At 41.6% G+C, this 18,978-nt stretch overlaps 1 protein-coding gene across 5 annotated transcripts in view; it reads right to left on the minus strand.

The window, feature by feature from the left end:
- Positions 1 to 18,978, minus strand: part of TNFRSF19 (TNF receptor superfamily member 19) — a 79,432-nt gene that overhangs the window by 25,933 nt on the left and 34,521 nt on the right. The gene's annotated exons all lie outside the window — the stretch shown is intronic.

Genomic DNA, 18,978 nt, shown 5'->3' on the forward strand with positions numbered 1-18,978 from the left:
TGCACATAGAACCAAAAATTCATCATGTCAGGCCAGTTTCAAACATGCTCCGAGTGCTGAGTTTCCAAGGTAGTGCCCTAAATGTTTTTAGTGATTTTCTTTTTTGAACTGAGAACACATCAAAAATAGCACAGCTTTGCAAGCCCCTTTCCTTTGTTGAGCCATGTTGTAACTCACATCTATTGATAAATACAGAACTTTCGAGCCTGATTCCTTCTTGTAACTTCCCTTCAAGGCACCACACTAATCACCAGTTTTTTTGTAATTTAAATGCAAGTGAATGAAGGCAGAGTCCCAAAGTGGCCTCAAGCTTGCTTTCTTTTAATACTAATACAGATGATTTACAAATATGGCTGTATTATAAATAGGATGCAGCCCTAAGAAGTAAGCTTTTATATATTTATTTCCCACCTGGCCAAGTTGTATCTAAGGGCCACCGAATGTAAAGAAAGTGGAATGTGAAAGCTGAAAAGATATCCCTGGAACCAAAAAAAATCTATCTATATGAAATCTAGTATATTGTAATGGCACCGACAGGCTCTCTGATTGTGGCATTATGGGATGGAGGCTATTCTGTTATTGAGAGCAGTGCAGAGCAGGTGACCCTGAGAGCTTCCACGAAGGATCTCTGAGCCGTCTCTTCATCGGCCAGCTCTGACTGAATCAATTTCTGTCTTCCTCTGGGCTGCGTGCCCATCACTGTTTTATTGACATTAACAGCCTGTTACCATGTTTGTTGGGAGGAAACCATGAAGAAAATGTGAAATGCCCTTCTTGGAGGAGCAGGGAGGGAGGGGGAAAATATATCCATTCCTAAATTCAAAGCACTAAGGAGTGTCCTTCATGTTTACGTTTAATGTCATATTCTTGTAATAAGTCATTTAAATAGTAATTTCCCTTAGATTATCAACAAACATTACTCTCTGTTACAAGACACTTAAAAATATAAGTCAATCAGAGAAAGACATGTGTCCTATGACCTCACTGATATGAGGAATTCTTAATCTCAGGAAACAAACTGAGGGTTGCTGGAGTGGTGGGTGGGAGGGATGGGGTGGCTGGGTGATGGACACTGGGGAGGGTATGTGCTATGGTGAGCACTGTGAATTGTGTAAGACTGTTGAATCACAGACCGTTGTACCTCTGAAACAAATAATACATTATATGTTAAAAAAAAAAAAAAGAAGAAGATAGTAGGAAGGGAAAAATGAAGGGGAGGAATTCGGAGGGGAAGAGGAACCATGAGAGACTATGGACTCTGAGAAACAAACTGAGGGTTCCAGAGGGGAGGGGGGGTGGGGGAATGGGTTAGCCTGGTGCTGGGTGTTAAAGAGGGCACATAATGCATGGACCACTGGGTGTTATGCACAAACAATGAATCATGGAACACTACATCAAAAACTAATGATGTAATGTATGGTGATTAACATAACAATAAAAAAAGAAAAAATATACGTTTATAGTCAATATTCTAAAATGATTCCAGTTATTCCATTATTACCTTTTGAATTATAGAAGGAAAGGTCCAAATACTGCAATTAAAACATGAGTTATATGAATATCAAAGCCTTTTACTGACTTCTGGAAAGCTTTCACCAAAACACTGCACCAAGTTTCTTAGAAGAGGTGTGTAATTAGAAAATTATAAAGTTCTTTAAAAAACAGGCCTATTAGTTATCAGTTCTTATTTGCAACTTTATCTCTGTTCATAGAAAATCTTGACTAAAGTCCGTGGTTTTAAACCATCTCTCGGAGAGTAAAATAAGGCAAGCAATTGTTAATAATTTGGTACTGACAGAACACTGTTATGAATCAAAGGGTTAAAGATAAGAATGCAGCATCACTATTTTAGTTATACAGAACAGTTGCTTTTAATTAGACCCACTGATGAAGTAGAAAATGGTACCAATGACCATCCAGATAAATTAATATACATAGTAACAAACTGAACGAGATTCTAGCAATAGACTGCTCAAATATTCAAGAGCATATTCAAGTTGTGTTCACATGAACCTGAATTTACTAAGTGAGAACTAAAATAGCAAAGACACATACTCTAGAGGTCTGACCTGCTGTTTTTACTGGGAATCTGCTGGCAGGTACGACTAGAGCTGGAAGCATTGCTTGTTGACCAATGTAGGCACTTTGCTTCTGAAGGATCATAGATTAAATCTTTAAAAAGGACTGAGACAGAAGCCTCCCTCCACTAGTCCATATGTCATACATTTATACCAGCACATCTTCATCCTTTCTTCCTTCCGTCTTTTTCCGGCTTTAAAACTTACTGTAAAGCACTGCACATTCTAATGTTTAAGAGCTGGGTCGTGAACAGTCTGGGTTCGAATCCCCACTTTGCCATTTACCAGCAGCCCTATAACCAGCAATAACAGCTGTTTGCCTCAGTTTCCTTATTGGTAAAATCACGATATAACGATATCAACCTGACAGGATTTTTGTGAGAACTAGATGAAGTAATGCACTTAAAAGGGTTGGCATAGTTCCTCATACACAGTAAAACTTCTGTGTTAGCCATGCTTTGCCCCATTACTATTCAGAATCAGACACTGTATTGTAATTATTATTATGTCAGAACCTGGACTGTCTTTTAACCGAGTTGAAACAACCTGTGTAGTAGATAGGCCATTGACTAAATCGACAGAATGAGCTACTTGTAACTGCGTGTGCATGCATGTGTCCTCGTAACACATCCCTAAAGCACTGGAACGTTCAGAAGGAAAATTAACAATAAAAACAAACCAAAATAGTTCCCTCCAGAAGTTTAGATGCATTTCTTACATTCAGATGCATTTTATGTAAGCATCTCAAAGAATCTTACCAATGTGATCTAACTGGTAACATTAAGCAATGTCATATAACAATAAGCAACAATTAACAAAATACCTAAACCTCAAGGAATATTGTGACTGAAATGGTAAAACCATTACTAAGAAAATCCTTTGATAAGCAAAAAAGAAAAATTTTAATTATCTATCGGTTACAGTGAAAGCTCTGGTGATACAGAGCTCAGACACACCGGCCGAGAGTTTAAAGCCACCCTGTGGTTCATGTTCTCACTGGAGGAACATGGAAGACAAGGTCTAGGACTTGCACTTCCTCTTCCTTAAGCACATGTGTAGAGAATTCTGCATGGATGAGACGCATGCTGATAGTTCCACAATGAGCCCAATTTCTGTACAAGATTTCCAAATTTTTTGAAAGGCTTACATTAAGTATGACTGGTATAGATATTTGGAGAGAATGAACTAAAACAATGTGATTTTTCTTTCTTCCTAGCTCCTTGAGCACTAAGACCATGATTTGGACTTATTAACTACATAGTGACAGACAAACAGAAACACCAACAAGCACTAGGCAAAAACAATGTTACATATTTAAATTACATGCAAAAAAAGGGTACTGAAGGAAAAGCCATGAATAGAAATGGTATCTGAAAGGAAGGCACAGAGGAGAATCTCTGTTTTCTCATGGATACGTACATTTGTCTGGTTCTCCTGCCAGTATTTAAATGGTCTTCCCTTACTGCAAAATTATGGCAGGAAAAAAGACCAGTTGCTTGGACAAGGCAATTTGACTCTATTTCTTCCTGAAGGTGGGTGGTGGCACTCAGATGGACACGCTGGACATTTGGGATTGCCAGCATTGGAAGAGAAGTACTCTCACTTGAGAGGAGTAAAGAAAAGAGATGGTAAAGACAAAGACGCCAGGAAGGTCATCTGGCCCAGCAGAGCATTCGCAAGCAAACACATACACTGACCAACGGAAAGTTCTATCCCGGGTTGGCGCTACTGTATCCGATGCCTCTTCTCGCTCCCCCAATTACCTTTCTATTTTTACCTGGAGAGTCAAACTCCCCCTCCAAGTTGGGTGCGTTGTGGTCATCAAGGAAATCTGCAGCAGCATTTACGTGGCAATAAGCGGACGCGGTACAAAATTAAGTAGAGATGTGGCAGTTTCGAATTCTCATCAACACAGCCTGGTGCATTTTCTGACCTGAACTGCTAACCTGTGTGTTTATAAAAACTGATTTTAAAAAATAAGGCAGAAGGTACCAAGTCTCTACTTGGTGTGTGTAGACTTGGGCTTGGTTCCCCTTTCAACTGAGACCATTATTTTCCATTGCAAACCTCTTCCAACTAAATACACGGCCTCTGACAGCATGTTTTACCAGTCTCTGGGGGCAGCCAAGCTCCTTTTTCCATTCTGGCAGCACCACCCAGACCCTCTCCCCTGCTCCAGGCATCACCACGCTGATGGATTAGACCGGCGTAGACGCCGACTCACACTGCAAAGGAAGTTGATGGTACTTAACAACTCAAGTACAAAGCCAATCGTGCCAATATAGTTTTGTTTTGTTCCTAAACCAAAAACCCACAGTGTCATCATTCATTTTGACTGCTCTAATAAGTACTTTGTATTTATTTATTTATTTATTTATTTATTTTTTAAAGATTTTATTTATTTATTTGAGAGAGAGAGAATGAGAGACAGAGAGCACAAGAGGGAAGAGGATCAGAGGGAGAAGCAGACTCCCCGCCGAGCAGGGAGCCCGATGTGGGACTTGATCCCGGGACTCCAGGATCATGACCTGAGCTGAAAAGCAGTCGCTTAACCAACTGAGCCACCCAGGCGCCCTACTTTGTATTTAAATTGCTAGAAAAATAAAGAGTGACTTTAGACTATTCTCTCATATCAGCACTGTATACTGCTTTGAAAATCATCTTTCCGAATGCTGGGATCTTTCTCCTCTTCTTCCCTTCAGCCACTACCCTGGTTCTCACTTATCACCTCCTTCTCAGCTGCACACCATGGCCTCCTAACCGGCCTGTGTCCTGCCAGGCCGGGCTCTGTGGACCACTGGGCGGCCACAGGAGCCTGTTTTGCTTGGACCACACAGTGTTGGCTGGGGAGCTGCCGAAGCAACGAGGATGAAGTGTGGACTCAGAGCCATCATCTTCTGTGGTTTGCTCCCCAGCACTGGTGGGGAGACAGCAGGGGAAGGGGACGACAGATCAACCCAGGGTGCAGATGTGGCGCAGTGCTTTTACTCCATCACCATTGACTCTGTTACCAACAGTGAGTGGCAGAGATTATTTTTTAAATTTCTTTAAATTAGGCTTTGAATTTTTTTTTAAAAGATTTTATTTATTTATTTATTTATCTGAGAGACAGAGAGAGAGACAGTACAAGCAGGGGGAGGCCAGAGGCAGAGGGAGAAGCAGACTCCCCGCTGAGCAAGGAGCCCGATGTGGGACTTGATCCCAGGGCCCTGGGGTTATGACCTGAGCTGACTGCTTAACTGCTTAACTGACTGAGCCACCCAGGCACCCCTTGGCTTTTGATTTTATTTATTAGTCCAAAATGTGAATGTTTCTATCCGGAAAATGAATATTAACTGTATTTATAAGGCATTGAACCGAACAGCTGTATTTCTTTTCAACAGGACAAAAGAGAATTACAGATGAAGAAGACCAAGTTTCTACTCTTTAAGATGCGTATGTCATGGAATGCACTATCAGAAAGGCAACCATGAAGTGAAAGGGACCTGGGCTATATGGACTCTCAGCAGCCCAATGATAGGACTAGAGCAAGTGTGATGTGGGGTTAAGCAGACCAAGGGGTCAGGAGTTTTGCTAAGAGAGGTGCTGGGGGTGGTGGGTGAGGGATTCAGGCTGGCAATGGATAGACAGATATCTGTGAAGGCCTGGGAGGCAGGAAGCGAGTTATCTGAAGGGCTGGAGGTCAGAGGGCATGCTGAGGCTCCATCGTGACATGAAGAAGCATCCCTGGAAGGGAGAAAATCCCAGGTAGTGAGCCTGTGACCGGAGGCTGACGTCACAGTAGCTGAGACTGAGTAAATTACTTCACTAGACTCCGTTTCTGTTCTTAATCCTGTTTCCAGATCACTTGGCCTAGAGGTCTGTTTCCCACCAGGATTGTATAGGACAAATATTATCATGCATGTCTTTGAGGGAGAAAGAAAGAAGGAAGAGGAGCAGAGAAGGCAGTTACCACAGGAGAGCTAGTGGCTGGTCAGGGAGGTGAACAGGCCTTCACTGACCACATTTTGACCCACGGGGTTGACTCAGGACTTTTACAGGGTGCTGTGCTGTTCTGAGAAACTCTGTTATGCAAAGAGCGAGCTCATTACTTTAAATTTTTCTTCAGTGCTGGGTAGATTATAAGCATAACTATTTGGTACTTTAATTATGATAAACACCATAATTAACACTGAAAAAATTATAAGCCACAAAATGGCAGCAGATTGTCTATAATATTTCTCTGCACATACGATAAAGTGAAACAATTTTTTCCTGCTTTCAAGGATGTTCTTCTTTTTATTATCCCACAGTCCTGTAAGGTCTTGCTGTGTTTATTTGACCGATGAAACAATGAAGCTTTGAAACTTCTGCACCAAGAAACAGAAAGGACACCATAAAAGAAACACATTATTATGGCCTTGAACATCTGTGCTGAAGGATACACAAGCTCAAAAATAGTTTTGCTTCAATTGGGACTAACAGACAGGGTTGCCATCTGGGAACTGGAACAAAGATACGAAATTGGGCCCTTGCCCTCCCTCTTCCACACAGACTGCTTAACCCTTTGAGTGCTAGGCTCCATTTAGGCGCCTGGATGCCATGTCCTTGTAAAAGTATGACCTTGTCCGTTCCGCCTCCAAGTGGAGAAGGTAGCGTCAAGATAGGCACGCTTTCACCTAAGGACTCTGCATCCTCTAATTGTCAGGTTCCCTGTGATTAGTAAAGTGGATAATTTTTATTTACCTCACTGCAGTATTTAAAGAAGTAATCTCCTGTGAAATTATTCTAAGATGATGAAACTTAAAATTATTTCTGCCCATTACCTTCCAACTAGGAAAAAAAGGCATACATGTTTTTGCACAGACTCATATGGCTGGGTCTACGCTGAAAAGGGAATCTGGATCTAGATCAGGTTTCTTGCTATCTCCTAGTCCAGAAGAATGGATACTGCCACTAATTTATTTATAATTTTACAGTTGATATAACTGATTGTAAAGAACAAAACCCTGGGTGAAGTTGGAAAGAGCCCACTTTTCTGGAGGCTTGGAACATGAAACAGGTTAAGGAATTCAACCAATGTCTTATTTCCTCTTTTAAAATTATTAGAATCTTCATTTGGTACATGAAAAAACTGGGTCCCAGAAAAGTTAAATAACTGGTTTGAGAGTTAGTGCTAGGACCAGGACTCAAAATTACGTCCTCTTCACAGAGGTTACATGAGCTAACGCATGAGAAACATCCAGTGGATAGTGGTCTCCATTCGTCCTGGGATGATCAAAGTGGGTAGTTACGTGAGTGTCCTTTCAGTGCTAATTAGTATTGGAAGTTAGAGAGAAACGCCCCCAATTTTATTGTTCAGATCTTCATCTGTGTCCCTAAGCCCTAAAGTAATAGAAAACAGTTGTGATGAACTAAAATCTTTTGGCACTGATGTAAAATCTTCAGTTAGCCTCTTCCAAATTTGTGGCTTCCCCCGAGTTTAGGGGAAAAAAAATCAATCAAATGCTATTCCTCTGTGATTTTCTTCGGCATCACACAGAGCAAGCAAAATATAACAAATATTATATTATTAATATAACAAATCATTAAATTAATTAAATGTATTTAAATTAAATTTAGTTAAATGATTAAATAAATTAATAATTAAATCTTAGAGAAAAGGGTGGAAAGCCTATTTCTTAAAGTGCATACATTTATTGTATCAGCTAAAAATATTGTGTTTAACTAGTCTCCTTGCTTCCGCCCTTGCTCCCCTGAAGTCTATTCTGAACAGCAGCTAGACGGACTTCGTAAAAGTGAAATCAGGCAGTGTCATTCCTGTAGCGAGACGGGGGTCCTTACAATGGCCTACCAGCTTCGCTGGGTCTATACCCTCTCCCCAGTCCCTCCGCCCCACTCACTGGGCTCCAGCTCTGCTAAGTGTGTTGCTGGCTCTGCCCCAACACGCGGTGCTCAGCTCCCTCCCTCCTCCTTTCCTGCAGGGCCCTGCCCTAGGATCACTTTACCTAGGCCTCCCATGATTACCTTATTTTAAAAAACATCCTTTCTCTGGAGCATTAGAATGCCAATTCCTTGAGCACTGAGAATTTCATCTGTGTTTTTCACTGCGGGGTCCCCAGCGCCCACATCAGTGTTCAGAGAAGGCATTCAATGTATTTGTCAATGAACGCGTGGACAGACTGATCTGCAGGTAAAACACAACACCGCAGAGATGTCCTTATGCTGATTCCACTGTATCTAGACTAGCATTAGGCACTCAAAAAGTACTCCCTGACATGCTTCCTGACTTAAACAGCCTAACCCCAAAAAGTGATTTTTCTCATTTTAAAGAAAAGCATGCCTCTTATAGCCACTGGAAAGCTTTGCAGAAGTGATGAGTTTCCAATGACATTTTTGATTTGATACTGAAGATTTTGCTCATTTAAAGACAAAATTCAACATTTCATTTCACAACTCTTGGGTCTCATGACAGAAAATGAAACATGTTCAGAAAACACTAATTACTGCAAAGCTCAGGCTGAGAAATGCAGATGAAATGTCTGGTCCCCTTCAGAATTCAAGATTTGCTGTTTTAAACTCTGCTGGTGCTTCTGTTCTTCCTCCTCAAAATGATGTGCCTTAAATTAAATCCCCTTCCTTAAGTAGTTGCTGTAGGAAGTAGCCAGGCATTCACCCTTGTTTAAAAACAAAAAGATTTCAATCCGTTGGTGAAGGCGACATATTCCAGTCCCTTCTAGAATGTGAGCCTACCGGGGACCAAACTCTGGTCCCCTGGCACAAGGTGAGGCCTTATATACCACCTCACGAGAATAAATGTCCTGCCGGAGGAAGGGGAGGGCATTCTAAGCTTAAACGCTGAGTATTTCCACTATAGGTTTGGCATAAACTGTTAGAATGCTTTCTCCACATTTATTTATATGCTAGGCATTTAATGGGCACACCACAAATCACGGTTCCATTTGCAAAAGTCCGTAACTTAGTGAAACAGGCCTGTTGGATTTTATATTTTTTAAATAAACTGTATTTAATCTAACATTCATTTAATTTAGTGATGGCCTTTAACAAACCACAACTTGTTTCTTCATGAGTAAATATTTAAACCGGCCCACTGGCTTTAAACATCTCAAAGAGACTGAAGATAAAGGGCAGAGAAGTCAGATTTATAGCTGACGGGGTAATAATCAACAGCTACCGTTCTGGGGGCGGGATCAAAGCCCGTGGGCGACTGCTGAGCCTCCAGCTCAGGATACTCCTGCCTCCCTGACGTCACAGGCACACAAACCCTTCTCCAGAGCATCTCCAAGTTCGAGGGACACTGTCACCTGACCAAGTCAAGGCATTTAAACATTCCTTTCCTTTTTTTTTTCTTTTTCACTTGGAACAGTTAGTAGCTTACAAATATTTAGCACTTTGATATTGGAGCAAAAGGACGAATGTCGAGTTAAGAAACATTTTTTTAAAGAAGTTTTGATTTCTAGAACTGGAATGAAACTAGGGCTAAGATAAATATTTGAAATAGTGACATCATCATACAAAGCAGTAGCATTTATAGCACACTTTTAACACAGTTAAGCTGTCCAGCTATTTTTCCCACATCCTTGGGAAAGGAGGAGTCTGCCAGAACACATTTTTAACCTCTTTGTAGATTACCATTGTTCACCTCTTGGTAAGCAAATCAGCTGAAAGAAGGATTAATCATTTTCTATGGAAATCAGTCTAAAACAATTATAATGGGTTTCTGCTTTCTTAAAAAGATTTCAACAGGGGCGCCTGGGTGGCTCAGTTAGTTAAGCGTCTGTCTTCGCCTCAGGTCATGATCCCAGGGTCCTGGGATTGAGTCCCGCATTTGGCTCTCTGCTCAGTGGGGAGCCTGCTTCTCCCTCTCCTACTCCCCCTGCTTGTGCGTGCGCTCTCTCTCTCAAAAATAAATAAATAAATAAAAAGTAAAAGAAAAAAGATTTCAACAAATATAATTTGATTGTCTCTCCACCCCTTTTGTGGGGTCCAGAAAGAATAGTGAGAACTAGGACTACTGGACCCAGTGGTATTAGGGACAAACCCTCAGGGGTCAGTCACTGGGATGCATGGGTCTGTTTGCGCTACACTAAACGGCACCAAATCTCAGCAGGTTTGGAGCTTCCGTGGCTGCTTTGTGAGTGTTTGGGACTCCTCCCCACTGGACCACAGGCTGCCCTTCTGCTTCTTGCCGTCTCCATCTCTGCCTCTGCTAGTTCCTTCTCTCCCCTCTTCCCTCCACTGTGGCTCCTTTGATTGGCATAACAATGCTTATGACAAAAAATAAATGGATTCCGCTGGAGAGCTGAAAAGCTGTTCCCCTTGGCAGGGAGCTCTCCTGGGTTCTATGGGGAGACTGGCGGATACCTGTTTCTTCGGTTTCCACATAAGCAACTTTTAACCACTGCTATTTTAGATCGTTTTCCAATATAATAATGGAATTGCATCCTACTGACAAGAAGGAAGGCAGATCGTAGGGAAAAGCAGGGAATTGCAGAGAGTGCGAGAAGAGAAGAGCGACAGTCCTTCAGGGACCAACAAATCAGTGAGTGTACAGCAGAGACAAGCTCCCATTCCCACATCAGAGGGGATGGCTGGCTCTGTAAACCCTCAGCCTCAAGCCAGGGGCTCTTTTGTCTGTGCTGAGTTCTCTTTGATCTCAGTGCCTTCCTATCCCCTACCCTGAAAGTTCTGTTTAACAGGAAAGAGCTAAACTTGTAAGACTCCTCTTGGAGAAGTTCCCCTTCTCTGTTGCATTCACGACTTGCTCAGAATGCCCAGTGGCACCTGTCTGTTTCTGCAACAATCCCCAAGGCCACGTTCCATCCACGCAACTCATGGCAGCTGTCCCCTGGCCAGACACTTAGAGTCTTGGCCTGAGGACCAAGGACGACTTGAAAATCCTCAGTAAAGGGAACCCTTCATTAGCACATTGTGGCCTTGTGGGCCCATCCTGCAGAGGATCCAGTGAGTACCCTGGGAAGTCAGACCACTAAGTATTGGTGCGCTCATCACAAGAACTCTGCTGCAGAAATGATAAACACCCATAGATGGAATAAAAATCACATCATGTTTCCAAAGCAAATGCCAAACACTCCTGGATTATATGCATTTCTTCCACACCCCCTCACATGGCCACTTCTCATCAGATTCATTAAGCGTAACGCGTGCCCCAAGATGCAGGGTACTGGCTGCTGCCGAGAATGCCAGGAACTGGGTGTTTAACCTCATCAGTCTATTGCCTAAAATATTCAGGCAACAGCTGAAGTCTGCTTGTAATTCACCAAAGGCAAGGTCTCCTCCTTAGCCTCCTCCTCCTCTGCTTTTAGAGAAAACCTTAAGGTTGGTACTGATTTCAAAGCACTCCCAATGTATTCCTTTTAAATGTGTTGTATTTTCTTTAAAAGAGGTGTTTACCAGGCACCCTTACCTTAAAATAACCTCGCAATAATTGCACGTCGAATGTTAATCCCTTTGGACACATAACTATGGGCTCCCATCCACAGTGCAGAGATAGGGAAGGCTCCCTCCTGCACAGAGATGTGAATAGCAACAACGTGTCTAACAGAGCAGCCTTAAAATCCAACTGGAGCCCAAATACCTACATGGTACTTTCATCAATAAGATCATTAAAATAATACTTAGACAGTGGATGAAAAAAATTATACTGCAAGTGGGAAAAGGATACAAAGTAGTGTGTGCAGCATAATTATATCCATTTTTCAAAAATCAGCAACATAGACAAAAAAGGGATGGAAGAAAACCACCAAGATGCTGGTTTTTGTTTTGTAAGCTCTAATGCGGGAAATGCTTTGCTTATGGTAGTCTCCCTTCTTTTTTCTATGAAACTTTAAAAATTATCTTCAATGAGCAAATATTTCTTTTAAAAGCTTATTTTGATGTTACTTTTATCTGTTACTTAGAAGGTAGTTTCAGTTTCCTTTGGAAAGGATCCTTTTTTAAATGTCATTTATTACTTATTGGTATAGAGATCTGCTGTTCTTTGAGGCCAGTAAGCCATGTAGAATTCCTAAATAGTTCCAGGCCAACAGAGCTCCTGCTTTTCTCCCCCCCACCCACCCTGCTCCCCCACAGTGACTTATCTGGTCACTTATCTCTTCAGAATCACGTGGCTTGTTTTATAAAGCCCCCAAGAACAAAGCAAACATCTAGGTTAAACACACTTAAATAAAGCTGTACTCGGATGAAAAACCGCTTTGAATTTTTTCAAAACCATTTGTTCCAACCATGGTGTTTGTTCCAAATTAAGTAAACATTGCTAAAAGAAATCATACAAAATCTGCATTTCTTATCAGGCCCAGGGCAGGATATAGTTCTTCTAAAATTTCTTGTGTGTTTTTCTCGATTTCCCCTTAATGCTCTAAATGGGTGCACATTTTTAGGAAGTGAAGATAAAGTGATGAGGAACAGAGCCTTGAGCAGGGATTTTTATGTAAAGGGTGCCTTTTATTGATCTGCAATTTACAGTGATGTCACTAATCAGCTCTGTGCTCCATGCCCAACCAGTCATTCTCACGAATTAATGCTATTGGTGACCTGACCAAGAGGTTATGAGTGGATAATCAATTACATACAGTCACACATCCATCATTATTTTGAGGGGAGGGAAGCTTCGAGCTCATGTTGGTTGGGCATGCGGCCTGAGGCCTTAGGCGGTGGGACAGGGAGGAAAGAGACCAGCCTAAGTAGGGTTTCTTCAGACTGGTACTCTAGCATTTCAAGTAATCAAACACAAAAATCCACTGCAGCCCCTTTCTAAGTATCCTTCATCGCTCACCTGCCAGTGGGGGTGAAGGACAGCAAGACAAAATCAAAGCCAGCTGCATCATGAGATCCTTCCCATGTGGGACAAGTCCCAACTTCCATATCCTCCAAAGAGCACACCTGGGTTGGGATGGGACTGTAGGAGACTCAGGGCAGAAGCAGTCACCGTTTAGAAGAAAGCAGGCCAGCAGGTACATAGTCATTACTGAGCTCCCTCTGAGGCTGGTATGTTTCTGGATAGGAGTTCATTCAGTTCTATTTAAAATCTGCATGAGACAATAGTCCATGCTCATGGATTGGAAGAATTAACGTTACTAAAATGCCCATACTACCCAAAGCAATGCACAGATTTAACGCAGTCCCTATCAAAATTCTAATAGTATTTTTTTTCACAGAAATACAACAAAACTTCCTAAAATTTGTGTGGAACCACAAATTCCATGGACAAAGCAATCCTGAGAACAAAAGAACAAAGCTGGAGGTAACATGCTTCCTAATTTCAAACTATATTATAAAGCTATAGTAATCAAAACAGTATGGTATTAGCATAAAAACAGACTCCTAGATCAATGGAACAGAATAGTGAGCCCAGAAATAAACCCACATATAGAAGGTCAATTAATTTATGACAAAGGAGCCAAAAATAAACAATAAGGAAAGGACACTCTTGAATAAATAGTGTTGGGAAAACTGGACAGCTACATGCAGAAGAATGAAACTGGACCACTTTCTTACACCATACACAAAAGTCAACTCAAAATGGATTAAAGGCTTGAATGTAAGACCTGAAACCATAAAACTCCTAGAAAAAAATTGGTAATACACTCTTTGACATTGGTTCTTGGTGATGATTTTTTGGATCTGACACCAAAAGCAATGTCAACAAAAGCAAAAATAAACAAGTAGGACTACATTGAACTAAAAAGCTTCTGCACAGCAAAGTAAACTATCAACAAAATGAAAAAGCAACCTACTGAATGGGAGAAGGTATTTACAAATCATACATCTGATAAGGGGTTAATATCCAGAATATATAAAGAACTCCTACAACTCAATAGCAAAAAGAAATCTGATTAAAAAATGGGCAGAAGGTCTGAATAGACATTTTTCCAAAGAAGACATACAGATGGCCAACAGGTACATGAAAAGATGCTCAATATCACTTATCATCAGGGAAATGCAAATCAAAGCCACAATGAGCTGTCACCTCACACCTGTTAGAATAGCTAGTATCAAAAAGACAAGAAATAACAAATGTTGGCGAGGATGTGGAGAAAAGGGAACCCTTGTGCACTGTTCGTGGGAATGTAAATTGGTGAAGCTACTGTGGAAAACAGTATGGAGGTTCCTCAAAAAAATAAAAACAGGGCACCTGGGTGGCTCAGTCATTAAGCGTCTGCCTTCGGCTCAGATCATGATCCCAGAGTCCTGGGATCGAGTCCCACATCGGGCTCCTTGCTCAGCGGGGAGCCTGCTTCTCCCTCTCCCACTCCCCCTGCTTGTGTTCCCTCTCTGGCTGTGTCTCTCTCTGTCAAATAAATAAATAAAATCTTTAAAAAAAATAAATAATAAAAATAGGACTATCATACAGCTCAGCAATTCCACCTCTGGATATTTACCTGAAGAAAATGAAAACATTAACTCAAAAAGATGTATGCACCCTATGTTCACTGCAGCATTATTTAGGATAGCCAAGACATGGAACAACTTAAGTGTCCATCAATGGATGAATGGATACAGAAAATGTGACATGGGTCCCTTAGAGAGTTGACAGAAATATGGGAAGTTTTCAATTTTTGTGTTTCTGTTAAGTCATTACTTTGGTTTACTTCGGGTATTATATAAATATAAGAAAATGTATTTACATTTATTTAAAATTATTCTTGTGTTATCAATACAGACAATATTTTCAAGACTTGTTTGTAGCGTGCTATCAGCTGCACATTTAGAGCACAATTTACGTATGTTTTGGGGCAGCTTCAGAGGTGGCTTGAGTCATCCCTGCAGCAGAAATACCTACAGACGTCATATAAGAAGCAAACAATGCTTTGCTATGACCACGAACTTCATTTGGACTCTTGGTGCTACCAGGAAACCCACTATTTTCTCAAATCAACTTCCCTCCCACACTCTGTGATGAGAATCTCAAAGACCTGTGCTTTTCCAGCCTCTGACTTCCTTGGCTCCTGCCTGACTTGGCAGAACACAATGCCTCCTACTTCACACACATACAAGCCAAGTCTATGAGCCCCTCACCCCTTGCCACTGAATGCAGAAGTCCATGTTCGTTGCCCCACTCCCCTCTTTCACTGGTTGGAGCAGGGAGCACTCCCTCCTTCTGGAGAAGGCCAACCCAACAAGTGTGCTTCAGGATCCTTTTCCAGAAAACCTTATAGGACTGATAATTCTACTGTTCTCTCATATAGTCAACCTCTCTCAACTGGACCCTTTCCTTTAACCTGCAAACAAGCAAATGTGTCTCTCACCTCAGAAATGAAATAAAACAAAACCCCTCCAATGCCTGCATATTCCCATGTCACCTTCACAGGCAAACTTCTGGACAGTTGTCTGTGATCATCTCTATTCCTCCCCTTATGTTAGCTTGTCATTTCATTATAATCTGGCTTCATTTCCATTACTCACTAAGATTGTGCTTGTCAATGTCACGATAGATGTCCAGGGTGTTAAGTGCAAAGGAAATTTCCAGGGTCAACTGATCTGACTTGCACAGGAGAGGATGCTCTCATACTCTCCTTACTCCCTCCGACTTCCCTGGCCCTCGGTTGGTCTCCTTTTCTGGCTCATACTCCTCTAACTGATCCATTAGATCACAGCTCAAAAGTCATGGTTCTGGAAAGTCTTCCCTGATGTTCCTACCTCATTATCCATTACACATTCTCAGGGCCCTGCAGATCCCTCCTGGCACAGGACTGGCCAGTCACACTTCTACATCTATGTGGGTAGTATCTGAATACTGTTTAATTTGGAGCAGGTATTTGACGACTCCCCCACTATGCCATGAGCTCCAAGAAGAAAAGAACTGGGGTCTATTTGTCCATCATTGTGTGCCTGGCCCCCAGTAGGCACTCAAATATTTGTTCAACAGTTAAATGAAAAAGGCTCTGTCTCACAGGACGATGGTATTTTACTCAGCCAATCAGATTCTCTCCTTCAGAAGCATGACTGGGAAATACCGACCAGTCCCTTGGAAGCATGAGGGGAAAGGAGGAGATGTAAACAGAGTCCCGCTGGCTAAGAAAGCATCAGTGGTGCTGACCAGAGCCCAGGGCAGAACTCAGAGCCTCTCCTGCGGCAGGGGGCTATAGCCCCCAGACTCCAGGGCTGCCCCAGGTCCCAAATAAGAGCTGCCCCCAAGTTCAGGGAAGTCCCAGCCTCTCACTACTACATATATCCTTGAAACAAACCCCATTACTTTTTTTTTTTTAAGATTTTTATTTATTTATTTATTTGAGAGAGACAGAGAGAGCACAAGCCGGGAGAGGGGCAGCGGGAGAGAGAGAAGCAGACTCCCCACTGAGCAGGGAGCCCACCTTGAGACTCGATCCCAGGACCCTGAGATCATGACCTGAGGCAGACAACTGAGCCACCCAGGTGCCCCAAACCCCATTACTTGAGGAAGCTTGAGTGGTGTCACTTTCTTACAGCTGAGTCTAAATAAAACAGGAACTCCTCAGCAGGGAAAAATTACTGGAGAAGTAGTTCTTTGTGGATGAGTTGAAATACTCAAAGTAGAAGAAATGAAAACATAAGGCGCCTTACATAATTCCCCCAAAAGACTTCAAGACCTCTTTTTGAGGAGATTAGTTGTGCCCTGGAATTATTCCCAAGACCTGTGCCAAAGGCAGCAAACTTTCCTTTACAGAGATAAGGATTAACACTTACTAAAGACCCCTGACTGTTGTTTCGGGATTTGAAAGGCTATTACCTTGTGCACTGCATTTGGGACTTACAAAAATAATTTGTTTTTCTTTGCTTTCTAAAGAGTTTCATATATGAAGAAATAGATCTATACATATAAATTAAGCTAGTTAATTTTCTTTTCAAATTGTAACTTACTCAGGGCTTTACAAGACATTGGAAGTTAAATGTGAAAACTATGTTTAAAGTCTAATTTATGACGTCTGAGCTTAGCCAGATCCCTAAAGGCAAAAATTCCAATGCCTCAGACTTATGACCAGATCATATTAAATTTAAACCAAGTAAATTAAAGAGAAAAAAAAATAATCTTAGTACTTTCCAACTCTACACTGGGCAATAGCAGTTACTTTACTAAATCTTTTAATGGTAGTTTGGGATGAAGTGCATGATCTTAATTTGCCTTCTGGATGAAATGATGGAAGAGCGGACCCACAGGCAAGCCCAGGTCACCGCCCCATTTTGGTTGGCAAGAGGACATGTCCTTTTGCAGACTGTGCAGCATAAAAGACCTCCTCTATGTTTGATTTTTAGAGTTTTTATTTAAATTATGAATATTAGAACAAACAGGGCACCTGGGTGGCTTAGTCAGTTAAGCTCAGGTCATGATCTCAGGGTCCTGGGATCAAGCCCCGTGTCAGGCTCCCAGCTCAGCTGGGAGTTTGCTTCTCCCTCTCCCTCTGCCTGCTCCCTCTGCTTGTGCTCTCTCTCTCTCAAATAAATAAAATCTTTTTTAAAAAAGATATATTTCTTTCTTAAAAAAAAAGAATATTAAAGCAAACAAAAAGTCAACATGTAGTAGATTACATCAGCCAACAGAGGACAGATTAGACAGCTTGGTTTTTCTTCGGGAGACAATGTGTGGTGACAAAAGCACAATGTTTGGGGGCGTTAGGCAGACCTGGGTCTGAATTGTGTCTCCACTATTTCCCACCCAACAGGGGAAAGTTCATAACCTTTCTGGACCTGGTGTCCTCATTGACAAATGTAGGCTGATGATGGGGCAGTGAGAAAATTAAGTAAAAGAACAGTTTACCTATTATGACTGATACATAACATTTGATACTCCATTTGTTAAATGCAAAGACTTATTTGGCAAATTGCTGGCATATTATAAAGAAGAGGGTCACCACACATTTTTGTGAAACTTAGAAAGAATCCCTTTTTTTTTTTTTTGCCTTTCTACTACATCAAATGAAGAAGAGAAAGTAATGCACTTTAGTAAAGGACATAATAATATGGACTGCAAATTCCATGACATTCTTGGAAACGTAAGTACTGTGTGGCCTTATCAATAATGCAATAACTTCCAGTTAGTTCAGAAGGGGCTTTTGTCAGAAAGAAGCAAGGGGACATCAAAGCAACCCTAAATATGCACATCCATATTAGCAATGCTCTCCAGAAAGGCATGAGCAACCTATTCACAGGATCAAGCACCTTCCCTCACCCTCCCTGCTGGACTTCGCTGGTGCCTGTGTATTAGAAGCACAGCTCACTAGAGCCCTGCTTAGCAAAGACAAGCCCTGAGCATGCTGGGGGAGCCCACCTGCTGATTTCTTTCCCCACCCATCACCTGTGAGTTTCCATTGGCCAGATGTGTAGTTAGGATCAAGAAAAGTGAGGGGCTACTCTCCTTCCTATTCAACATCAATGTAAATTGACAACTTCTAACAAATACCTTTTATATGGAAGGAAAAAATACGATCAAAAAGATTATTGTTAAATACAAGGAATAAAAGGCAAAATTTTCTCATTTACAGTTGTATTCCCACCATGCAGTGGGTTTTCTCCTCCTGTTTACTTGTTAAATGAAAAAAATGAAGGAGTGAAGGAAATGAGCCAATATTTAATTTAAATACATTAATTAGGGCAGGTGATTCATGGAGAGGAATGTCTCTGGAAAGGCAGGGAAGCCACCACGTGATATAGTACAGGGAGTAAGAAGGGAAAACACAGGAATTCATGGGGCCGAGGCAAAGACATTATGCCTTAGGATTTGGATCACCTAGTTAATTGGAGTTGCCTGAGTAATATATCTAGAGTGAGAGATAAAAGTTTGAATGAAACAAGCAGCAGCAAAATATCTGTATTTCACTCTGAGATTCAAATCAAGGGACACAGTTGGCTGACTGAGGCACCTAACAAAAGGGCTTTATATCCTGCTAGAAGCTTGACAAAAGAA

The sequence above is a fragment of the Neomonachus schauinslandi genome, chromosome 3, assembly GCF_002201575.2.
Source record: "Neomonachus schauinslandi chromosome 3, ASM220157v2, whole genome shotgun sequence".
In the NCBI taxonomy this organism is placed as follows: Eukaryota; Metazoa; Chordata; class Mammalia; order Carnivora; family Phocidae; genus Neomonachus; species Neomonachus schauinslandi.